The 6,509-nt window shown below is 40.9% G+C and overlaps 1 pseudogene; it reads right to left on the bottom strand.

Moving 5' to 3' along the window:
• Positions 1-479: 479 nt before the first annotated feature.
• Positions 480-1,329, bottom strand: LOC138176850 (S-formylglutathione hydrolase pseudogene; annotated as a pseudogene).
• Positions 1,330-6,509: the final 5,180 nt, after the last annotated feature.

Genomic DNA, 6,509 nt, shown 5'->3' with positions numbered 1-6,509 from the left:
TCTCTCTCTCTCTCTCTCTCTGTCTCTCTCTCTGTCTCTCTCTCTCTCTCTGTCTGTCTCTGTCTCTGTCTCTCTCTGTCTCTCTCTCTGTCCCATTTTCTTTTTATTCAGTTGCTGAGATACAATTCCATAATTTAGATCTCTAAGACCTGACACACCCAATGATCAACAATTTATTGTTACATCCTCAAGTATCTCTGAATCACAGTATTCTTTAGAGTCAATTGTGATCATTTGCATATTTTGTGATTCTTTAAACTTAATTTTACCTGGATTTCAAATTTATTTTCTATCAGAGTACTTATGGGGAACAAAAAGGAATTTGATTGCTTGATTTTATATCTTTATTCAGCCTTTGACAAAAATTAGAAGTGAGTGTTCACAGTTCGCAATAATTTTTCATGTTATAATTCTATCTTTTTTAAAGTTCAGTTTACATGGTAACTTTTATAATTTTGAGATTACTCATATGTGAAGCTTTATGTGTTCAAGTATTTTGCATGATGTCTGATGTGATCATTAACAAAAGCTGCAACAAAAACTGAAGTAGTAGTTATGATCACGTCCTTCTTGCAATCTAAAAACAGCTGGAATTTTCCATTCCACACAGGCAGTTATAAAGTTGTCAGGAAGTAACTGCCCATCTTTAAAGAACTGGTCATCTTTGCCTTAATCCATTAAAATGTCCAACTGAGAAAATCTAGATAAGACTTTACAAGATGAGTAGCATCAAATGCTTCCCACTTACTTTGATCTGATCCTAAATATCCACTGAGGCCTTTCCCACCAAGATCAGAGCATTGGATTGCAGATTAGAGAGAATGCTGACATAGATCTGTATTTTCCAGGATTCTTCAAAGCATAAATCTGATCTCTATGGCCTCCCACAGAATGTCCAAAAATAGATATCTTCTCCATGTCAGCTGGAAAATTGGCATTTATCGGCTTGGGCAGCTCATCTATTATATAAGAGCACATCCTATATAGTTGGTTTTCCAAGGTTCTTCACTGGCATTCATGTAAAAGCCAGCACCGGTACCAAAGTCCCAGCTGTTACCTTCTCCTTTAATATTGCAGCTGTGTGGACTGGTGTCTGGTACAAAAACAATGAGGCCATGTTCTGCTGCAGCTTAGTGATAACCAGCTTTTGTGATAAAATTTTGTTCTGTTTGAGTTCAACCAGACAGCCAGTAAAGTACAGGACATGTTCCAGTTTCTGCCTTTGGTGGTAAGTAGATTCCAAATTTCATTTTGCATTTTTATTCCACAGTCCTATACTTTCTGAAACCCCTCAAAGCACTTGTTTCTGGAAATCTGTTTCAAGGTCATAGTTTCTTTGCTATTTAGTTACTACTGTTTCCCCACTCACTGATGCAAGGTGACTGATGGAAAGTATAAGATCCTAGGTCAGTGTAGGCAGGTGATAGAGATGGCAAGAGGCAGGGAGTGCAGTCTTCTTTCTAATGCTATTGCTTTGCCCCTATTAACTTGATTTCCCATTAAAGTTTTTCTTTGACCTCTGTGACATTTTCCCTTTCCCCCTTTGGTGGGTCCTCCTCACACCTACCTGAAGTGCACAATGCCCTTCTGTTTTCTCCCTTGTGCTCATATACTATGACAACCTTTATTTTCACTATATTCCCACAGACTGATTGCTTAAAGTGTGAACCCTCCCAGGAAATGGACATTTTGACAAGGAGCAAGATTTTCTGCCAATGGGATGGGGTCCAGATGGTGGAATTCAGACAGAAGCCAGGAAGACAGTTGTTTTGGATGTCAGAAGTTGGGGTGGGGGGTATGCATGAGGGAGTGGGGGAACTGCAAGCTGATAACTCAAGCTACCATATTCTAGCTGGAAGCTAAAATGCGAATCTCATCCTATCTGATCTCAGGGTAGTAAACAATAAGTCAATAAAAAAAGCATTTGTTAAGCTCTTACTATGTGCCAGGTACCATGTTAAATGCTGAGGATACAAAAAAAGGTTCCCATTCTAATGGGAGGAGGGAAACGATATGCAAAAAAAATCACACATTTTGGAAAGATACAAAGTAAATGTAAGGTGATCTCAGGGGTCTCTGTGTGTGTGTGTGTGTGTGTGTGTGTGTGTGTGAAGCCAAGAGGAGAGAGAGTATTCCAGGCCTGGATGACAGCCAGCGGAAAAAGCAGCCCCAGAGAGAGTAGCAGTCAGCAGGCTTAGAGGCTTAGAACATCTCTACAGGGTGGGTCCTCCATTCCTCTAAAATGTACCAGGATTACTTCAGAGATAGGACAGGCCTCTTTTCCCCTCAGCACGTATGACTAATAGAGCCAGCCTCAGAGAGGCAATAGACCCAGACAACTTCCTGCCACTGAAAGCAATTTGGCTAAGCCAGGAACTGGTCCATGGTGGACAACTCTGACTGACCAGAAGTTAAGTAGCAAATCTGTTTTAATGAAATCTTGGTCAGTGGTAATGAAGGCGGATTGCTACAGAGACAGGCATCAGAGCACACTCTCCATCCCAGGAGAAGGAATTTGTCTTTGGCAGCAGAAACAGCTTTCCTGAACTTTTTCCCCCTCTTCCTTGAAGGTTAAGCCAGATGAATGTTTTGAACTCTTGACAGAAGTCACAAGTCCTTTATATTGATAAAAGCTGTCCAGCCCAGTCAGTGATTTGTTTTGGTCTGACACGAATTGATAAGAAGGTCTGCTTTGCCCTTCTCATCCTTGTGGAGATTTTATTGACTTTGATTCCATCCTGTCTTGCTCAGCCTTTCTGTCTTCTGCCAGGTTCTGCCAATAAATGAAGATTTAATAGGCTAGATGTCACAGGGAAGTCATACAAATTATGCATGTTATTACTGTCCTCCCCTCCATTAGAAGGGAAACTCCCAGAGAGCAGGGGCTGGTTTTTCATTTCTTTTGTATTCCCAGTGCTTAGTGCAGTGTCTGGCACATGGTAAGGGTTTAGCAGATGCTTGTTGATTGATTGCTATATAGGCTTTCTCTGAATGAATTCTACATCCTACATGGGTCTGTGGAAACTGGGTTTGGACTGGGTTCATTTGCCAGATGATAATTTCCATCCTTGTCACATTTTATAATTTTATGCTGTTTAGCAAGTTGAAAGAAATACTAGTTCCCTCAAATCCTAGTTTCTTCCCACTCCTACCCCCCCTTCAAAATCACCTTGCATCTACTTTGTATAAACATATATATGACAGAATTACATAATTTGAGAGTGGAGTGGAACCTTGGCAGGTATCTGGTCAAGTTTATTCATGAAAGGAATCTCCACCATAATGTAACTGACCTTTAAGAAAAGAATGGGGAGGAATGCCTCAGAAAGGGGTCAGGCCTCTTTTCTCCTCAGCATGTATTGGAACATCCCAACCAAACCAGAGGCCAGCCTCAGAGAGGCAATAGACCCCAACAATTTCATGCCACTGAAAGCAATTTGGCTCAGGCAGGAACCACTCCATGGTGGACACCCTCTGATTGACCAGAAGTCAAGTGGTAAACCTGTTTTAATGAAATTCTGGTCAGCGGTAATGAAGACTGATTGCTACAGAGACAGACATTAGGGCACACTCTGTCCCAGGAGAGGGAATTTGTCCTGAGTGACCAATTCCATTTTTTAGACAGTTTCTCCTGGCATCAAACCTAAATTTGTTTCTTTACAGCTTCTACCAAATTGCCCCTTGTTCTGTCCTCTTAGGCCAAAATTAAACCCTTCTCCACAAAACAACCCTTCAAACACCTAAAGACAGTTATGTTCCCTGGGCCACTTTTCTTTTCTGAGCTAAACCTCCTCAGTTACTTCAACCAATATTCATATGCCATGGACTCAAGGCCCTTTTCCATCTTGGTTGTCCCCTTTTGGACATTCTCCAGTTTATCAACAGCCTTCTTAAATCGTGATGCCCAGAACTAACAGAATACTCCAAATGAAGTCTGATGAGAGTAGAATACAATGGGACTGACACCTCCTTATTCCTGTTAGCTATACAATGTGAACCCAGGACCTCCACTCTCCTGCAACAATTCAGAATACTATTCACCACACTGGCAGCTAAGTGGTGCAGTGGGTAGAGCTCTGGGTCTGGAGTCAGGAAGACCTGAGTTCAAATGCTGCTTCAGATATTTATTAACAATTTATTTCACCCTGTTTATCTCAGTTTCCTCATCTATAAAATGAGCTGGAGAAGAAGATGGCAAAACTCTCCAGTAAGTTTGCCAAGAATACTCCAAATGAGGACTCAAATAGTGGGATATGTCTAAATAACTGCAATACAGAGTGAATGGAAGGTAATCTCAGGGGTTAGGGGGAAAGTAACCAGCAAGGGCCTCCTGCAGAGGTGGCAACTGAGCTGAGTCTTGAAGGAATCCAAAAGGCTGACACAGAGAGCAAGAGCATTCCAGGCTCTTGTGGCAGCCTATGATAAATTAGCCTTTTTGGCTCCCACATCACACTGCTGACACATGGAGTCCCCCAAAACCCTCAGATCATTTTTAGAACTGCTTTCTATGTATTCCTCCCCCATTTCATACTGTAAATTTTATTTTGTGTGTGTGTGCCCAGGTGCAAGACTTAATATTTATCCTTTATTGGATTTCATCTTATTAGATTCAGCCCAATGTTCTGATCTGTCAAAATCCTTTTGGATTCTGACCCTGTCAACCAGTGCATTAGCCATCCCTCCCAGATGTGTGTCATCTGTAAACTCAATGAGCATGCCATCCGTGCCTTTATCCAAGTTATTGATAAAAATGTTAAACAGCCCAAAACCCATGGGACACTCCACTGCTGCCTTGACATTGAACTATGAATTACAACTCTTTGAGCCTGGCAATTCAACCAGTTCTGAAGTCATCTTCTCCATAAGAACAGGATGAGTTGTTTTACCCAAAGCTTTGCTATAGTCTAGGCAAACTATATCCACAGCATTTCCCTCATCTGCTGGTTTAATAATCCTGTTGCCAAAGGAAACGAGTTTCATTTGACATGACCAGTCCCTGCTGAAGACCTGCTGACTTTGTCATCACCACTTCCTTCCCATTTTGGTTGCTCACTGATATCTTTTTAATGATCCATTCTAGAGCTTTCCCAGGAACTTACATTGAGTTCATTTTTCACTTTTTGAAGAATGGAACAAAATTTGTCCTTCTCCAATCTTGTAGTAGCTCTTCTATTTTCTGTGACCTTTCAAATATTACTAGATAGCAGTTTAGCAAATAATGTCTGCCAGTTCTTTCAAGACCCTAGGATTTATTTCATGTGGGCCAAGTGACTTGAATTCTTCAAGGGCAGCGAAGTGCCTTCTCACTATCTCCTTATGTATCCGGGGCACCACCTCCACACTAGTCCTTTTGTTCTATCATTTCCAGTGTAAAGTTCATCTTCCTTTGTAGGGAAAAAAAGTAAAAACTGAAGCAGGAAAAGATCCTGATGTTGGGAAAGATTGAAGCCAAAAGGAGAAGTGGAGGCAGAAGATGAGATGGACAGATAGTGTCACAGAAAGAACAAACAGGAGTTTGGGAAATAGTGGCTAGGGGGGCCTGGAGTGCTATGATCTGTGAGGGCATGAAGAGCTGAACATAGCTGGACAACAACAAAAACTGAACAGTCCTGCCTTCTCTCTTGTAAGTTATTATTGTCCCTTCTACCCCAAACATAGGTGCTATCCATTCTTTGATCCTTTTCCTCTCAGTACAGCTTAAAAAAAACCTTTTTATTGTCCTTTTTCTCTCTTAGCTGCTCTTCATTCAGAGCTTTAATATTCCTCACCCTGTTTTTACAGGATTCGCCACATTTGCCTTCACTCTCTATTAACTGACCTTCCTTCAACATTCTGTACGTTTCTAAAACATCTAAGCTGGCAGGTTCAAATGAGTTGTCTGTCACAGTTACTGATACATATTAGGCACTTAATAAATACTTGCTTTCTCCCCTCTCTTCCCTATGGGTCCACATTGGTCTTTTCAACAAATCCCATTTTCTCTCCTCAATGGAAATTTTTCCCTGATGCCTTCAGATTTTCATTCTCTCATCTATCCTGAAGTGACTCCCTCTGAAGCACTTTACACCATGGGATTCTATTTATCTTTTTGTCTGAACCCTTAGAAATAGATTTTCCAAAAAATCTAGGGTGCATTTCAGACTATCTCCATATTTCCTCTCCTCCACCACAAACTCTGAGATTCAGTAGTCCCTTCCCATCAGAGTTCTCATCATTTACACTCTAACAACCTATTCTTTCTTGTAGGTCAGGGACACTTTTGTCTTTGTATCTCCAGTACCTAGCCCAGTGCCTGTACATGGAAGGTGATTAATAAATGCTAACTGGTTGATTGATTGACAGATTGTTAGTGTCATAGCTGGGACCTCAAACTAGGTATCATCGCTCAAATCCAGTGTTCTTTCTATTAATATCATGCTACCTTGTGTGGTTATAGATATCCCTGTCTTATTTTCCAAATTAGATTATAAAGCTCTCAAGCATATGGTTTGAATCTCATTTATTTTTGT

Source organism: Petaurus breviceps, unplaced genomic scaffold, assembly GCF_028583685.1.
Source record: "Petaurus breviceps papuanus isolate PSGF00001 unplaced genomic scaffold, PetGlider_PUasm1.0 90255, whole genome shotgun sequence".
Taxonomy (NCBI): Eukaryota; Metazoa; Chordata; class Mammalia; order Diprotodontia; family Petauridae; genus Petaurus; species Petaurus breviceps.
The sequence above is the reverse complement of the archived record's forward strand: the minus strand, read 5'-3'. Positions and strand labels throughout refer to the sequence as shown.